The following is a 6042-nucleotide window of genomic DNA, read 5'->3' as shown; positions in this document are numbered from 1 at the left end:
CTTTGACTTCTACTCCGGCCTGAAGGTGACTTCGGAATCTCCTGCAACTATTCTGGACGGTTTAAGATGTACATGCCACCATAATCCTTGCCTTCAGTTCATCTTTGGTGGTACAAGTAGTGTTGTTGATCTCTCGCTCAACTGCGCCCTACACATAATAATCAAGGGGGTTGCAGTATGGGAAGTGAGGTGGCCAGATGTTAGGGATGATGTGGTCGCAGAAATTGTCTGATAGCCATGACTGGGTTCTCCTGCTTCTGTGGCATGGTGCAGAGTCACCACCCAGCGCAGCACTACCTCCTCTAGGCTCTTGATGTAGGCCTCCGCGCTGAGTGTGAGGCCGTGTGAGAAGGTGAATGGAGACATAACATCGCCATCACTAGTGATCACTCCAAACACCATGATGTTGACTGGATGTTTGGTTTTTATCAATATCGGTACATTTATTGCGTTATGGTGCTGCTTTTTTCACAGACAGTGCCTAACTGACTCTACTATACTGTCTAGTCGACAAAATCAAAATCAAGAAATACTCATACACAAAATAAAAAATGTAAAATGGCAAAAGTTTACCACATACACCCTGTAAATATATATATATATATATATATATATATATATATATATACATACACTACATACATACATACATACATACATACATACACATACACATACACACACACACAACACACACACACACACACACACACACACACACATATATATATATATATATATATATATATATATATATATCTATATATATATATATATGTATATATGTATGTATGTATGTATATATGTATATATTGTTTACGTATATGCAATGCATTGAACAATCTTGTGGGTAGCAGCTGAATAGAGATAAAAAATCTCTAACATTCTTTAATTGTGCCTAATCTTTGTTGAAAACATCTAGAATTGATTGACAGATCAAAGAAGCAAACGCTAGAATAGAGATATTAATGGCGCATAAATTTATTTTGTTCCTTTCTTAAACACAACACTTAAATATGCAAAAACATTTGTGTCCCTGTTTAGTCATGTGATCACTTAATTTTCTTTCTTTATTTTATAATTATATTTTGACGGAAACAGACGCTTCTATTTGTCAGGATGTCGTAACCTACATGGAATATATGATTGATTACATGTACACGAATACACACACACACACATACACATGTATATGTCTACATCTCTCTCTCTCTCTCTCTCTCTCTCTCTCTCTCTCTCTCTCTCTCTCTCTTTTCTGACGCCTATTTCGCATTTTCTTGTTTCACGTTCTTTCATTTATTTTCTTCTTGTCCTTTTGACCTGACTTTGTCTCTCATCTATCCTCTCTTTCTTTATCTCTCTCTTCTCTTCTCTCTCTCTCTCTCTCTCTCTCTCTCTCTCTGTCACTCTCTCTCTCACGTAGACAAATACTCACACACACACACACACTGTGTCTGTCTGTTTTTTCTGTCGAAATCATTTCTGTTCCTCAAGTGTGTTGATATGTTTATTCGGTAAAACCTCACGTTTCTCTCTCTCTCCAAGTTATATTGCGTCTTCTCTTTTTTTCAAATCCTTGGCACTGTCTGTCTATCTTTCTGTCAATCTATCTACCTATCTCCCCCTTTCTCTCCACCTCTCTCTCTCACGATCTCTCTCCCTAAATTGCATATAGTATATATATATATATTATATATATATATATATATATATATATATATATATATATAGATGTAAGTATACGTGTGTGTGTGTGTTTGTGTGAGTGTGTATGTATGTCATTACTGAATTTATTTCAATATTTCTTGCCAATAGAGAAGAAAGACCGGTTTCTAACGTAGATTCAAAGCTCCTTCATTGGAATTTCAACAACAGCAATAAGGGATTTTTGTTTGTCTGTCTGTCTGAATGTCTCTGACGAAGCAATAGTCTTGAAACATGACACCTTCATAGCAAACTCACCAACTGCCCGATATAATTCTGCCTGGTGCAGATCGCCACCAACTCCCACCAACTTCCGTTGTAAAAATGAGTCATCGTAGCAATACGCCGATGAACCATTGTGCTAATCTGCTACATCACCAATGTGTCAATGTGACTCTCTGTCGCCTATGTCAATGTGCCACAGGGCCGACAGAACAATTCGATGGCACTCTGGCAATGTGCTAAGTTGCAAGGTGCTAATGGATGCAATGTGTCCTTGCAGTCATGCGCCGGTGTAATACTCTGACGTCGTGTCAATGGGCCACAAGTTTTAGAGTTAATTCATCGCCCGTTTGAACGCCCCACGACCCTGTTTCGGCGTTTTTCTCATTTGACAATATCGTCCAAGTTCTCTATTTGACCATACTTTCCTCTAATTTCTTTATATTCTAGAGATACTGAAAAGGTTAAGGGCACAGGAATTCCTTTTAGACTAAACAAAAACAAAAGACTTAACAAATGTATCAACACTGAGCTGTTGGATTAATGTAACGCCATAATTGTGCCGCTTGGCAAACGAACCAATGTGCCATTGTGCTGCTTGGCAAACGAACCAATGTGCCATAGTGCCGCGATCCATCGAGTGTCATTGTGCAAATATGAGAAACATTATTGGAACCAGTTTTGGTGACGACGTTGCTGGTGCTGGTTATGATATTTCTGGTAACGGGAATGGTTCTATTGACTTTTAGGGTTGTTGCGGTGGTGGTGGTGGTGGTGGTGGTGGTGGTAGTTCTGGTTGTGCTGACGGCTGTGGCATTCGTGTTTATTACGACGAAGCTGATGGTTGATGACGAAGTGTAAGAAGAGAAAGATCAACATCACAGCAAGATGGCGATTATGATGATGATGATGATGATGACGACGGTGGTGGTAGTGGTTGTGGTGGGTGGTGGTGGTGAGGGTGACGACGTTGGTGATTTAGAAATATTTGAAAAGAATGAACAAAGAGCAGACCGAATAATAGGGGGGAACAGATGTAAGTAGGGATTGGTGTCTGTTTAAAATTGAATGATGGGGAGGAGGAGGAGAGAAAAGCGAGGAAAAAGGAAAAAGGATATCTGCAACAGCAACAACAACAACAACAAAGAACAGATGATGTGGAAGAAATAATAAAGATTTAAAGATGGGGTCAGTGTGGAGAAGAACAGGGAAGGGTGTATGGCAGAAGATGGAGCAGCAGCAGCAGCAGCAGCAGCAGCAGTAGTAGTAGTAGTAGTAGTAGTAGTAGTAGTAGTAGTAGTAGTAGTAGTAGTGGTGGTGGTGGTGGTGGTGGTGGTGGTGGTGGTGGTGGTGATGGTGGTGGTTTTAGTAGTAGTAGTAGTAGTAGTAGTAGTAGCAGCAGCAGTAGTTGTTGTAGTAGTAGTAGTAGTAGTAGCAGCAGCAGTAGTTGTTGTAGTAGTAGTAGTAGTAGTAGCAGCAGCAGTAGTTGTTGTAGTAGTAGTAGTAGTGGTGATGGTGGTGGTAGTAGTATTGGTGGTAGTGGTGGTGGTGGTGGTGGTGGTGGCGGCGGTGTTGGTAGCAGCAGTCGTATTAGTCCGAGCAATAGTACTTGTAGTAGTAGTAGTAGTTGTAGTAATAGTAATAGTAGTAGTATAGTAGTAGTAGTAGTAGCAGTAGTAGTAGAGAAGAAGGGGAGAGGAGAGGTTTTAGTGCATGGACGGTAAATGAATGAGGAGAGAAAGGAGGAGAGGGGCCAAAGGATGGAGGGTTAAAAGAGCAGAGAAAGAAAGGTTTCATGGAGATGATGCAAGCGATGAAGAAAGCGACGGGGAGAGAGAGAGAGAGAGAGAAGGGGAGGGCTATAGTGGGAGAGAGAGAGAAAGAGAAAGAGAGGGCGGGAGAGAGAAGAAGGGAGAGGGAGGGAGAGCAAGGACGTCACAAATGATGAAGTGTTTGTCGTCCATTCAATCATTTTTGTTTCTGTTGTCGCTGCAGTGGAGAACCAACAATTTTTTTTGTTTGGTTTGAAAAAAAATATGTTAATGTGTTTTTATTATTATTATTTTTATTATTATTATTATTATTATTATTATTTTATTATTATTATTATTATTATTATTATTATTTTGATTTTTCTATTTATTTTTTCTTTTAATGATTCGATTAATTTTCCTTTTTTTTATTCGAAAATATTTTTTGGAACATTTGTCAATGGTTGTGTGCTGCCAGACAGGAGTGTCATGATTTATTTGTTGCGAGTCTGTGTCATTTCATAAAATGTCTCAATCCAAGGATTTTAAATAAAATATAAAACATCTCGTGTAATTAATCTTCAACGTCAACCCAGAAAATGTTATGTAAACGAGACAAAAAGTCAATAAATTTGCATGAAAGAACAGCCTAATTATCTTCCAACCACATCTAACAAAGGAAAATAATTTATTGGATAAATTAATTCAGTCCTAGATACACTGGACCTGGAACAATTGATTGTCACAGCTTGGACACCGTCGTAAACAACTGCAACAAGTTATTTGGGTAAAGTTGTCTTTGATGGCGAAAAGATGAAGCAGTTGAATGTTGAGTCCTTTGAAAACTGACGACTGCTTGAAACGTCAGAAAACATCTCGGCCACTTTATGATTCTAAAAGACTTATTGAAATGGGTTACGCGTTAATACTTCAGCAAGTTACGGAGGCCTACTTCCAGCTTTGAAAGCTTCCAAGAAATATGTTTACCAGAGTTGTCTACCCCGAACATACATGCATGCATGCATGCATACTTACATACATACATGCATGCATGCATGCATACATACACACATACATACATACATACATGCATACATACATGCATGCATGCTTACATACATACATGCATACATACATGCATACATACATAAATACATACATGCATGCATACATACATACATGCATGCATACATACATACATACATGCATGCATGCATACATACATGCATGCATACATAATACACTTAAACAATTAAAAATTAGGCAGTTAAAGGACTTCTGCTCGAAACGTCGGAACTTTTCCATCGACAACTGCGGGAGACAACTCTGATGAACGCATTTCTCGGAAACTTTCGAAGCAGAACGTAGCCTTCCGTAAGTTACTGATGTATTAACGAGCAACTCATTTCAGTAAGTCTATTAAAATCGTACATTTGGTTGAGATGATTTCTGACGTTTTAAGCAGTCGTCATTTTTCAAAAAAAGGGCACAACAGTCACCTTTTCATCTTTTCGGCGTCAAAAACATATCCGCTAAATACCTTGTTGAAGTTGTGGTCGTTGTTTACGAACGTGTTGAAACTGTGGCAATCCGTTTTATATAAGAAAAGATTGTAAAATTTTAAACATTGTTTCCTAACAGTGCTGCCACTCCGCAACAAACAAACAATCTTGCAACCTTGAAACTAGGATCTGTTCTCCTGTAAATTTAGGATACTAATTCCAAACGTAACATCAGTCTTGCCATCAGCTACAGTTTAGGAGAGACAGTATATCTCTTTAACTACCAATTTCTCCATTTGAGCGCTGAAATTAAGATTACAAGTTGTACTTTACATTACATGAGAAATCAAAACATTTTTTTCCCACTATGTTTAGACTTCTTGTTACAAAAGTAACCTCATCTTTTCCCTATCAGTTGAAATTAACTTATGTTCTGTTAATCTGTTGCTTTGATTCGGAACCCTGCAATAATACTAAAGCTATTTTTTGTTATTTCGTTTTTGGATTTGATTTGCAAGATTCTTTATATGAGTTCGTGTGTTGAAGCATATTCTGTTGTGTCTGGGGAGAGTCATTTTCTTTTTGTGCCTTATAATGTAACACACTCACCGGTAAAATTTCCACTTATTTCTTATTTTTATTTTCCTAAAATTTTCGTTGTGTCTTGCAACCTTTTCAATAGTCTTGATTCTCCAGACACAACAGACACAACAGAATATTTTTTGTTATTTATGTATCAATGGACATCTTGAATTTTAAGTGGTTTCGTTGAGAAATGTGTGTCTGTTGAGCCACAATTATGTAAACTTAAGCTTTTCTAATTATTTCTCTGCGCCCTTCGTTTGTCACAAAAAACTTAATGT

Source organism: Octopus sinensis, linkage group LG8 (genome assembly GCF_006345805.1).
Source record: "Octopus sinensis linkage group LG8, ASM634580v1, whole genome shotgun sequence".
Lineage (NCBI taxonomy): Eukaryota > Metazoa > Mollusca > Cephalopoda > Octopoda > Octopodidae > Octopus > Octopus sinensis.
This window is presented reverse-complemented; position numbering follows the sequence as displayed.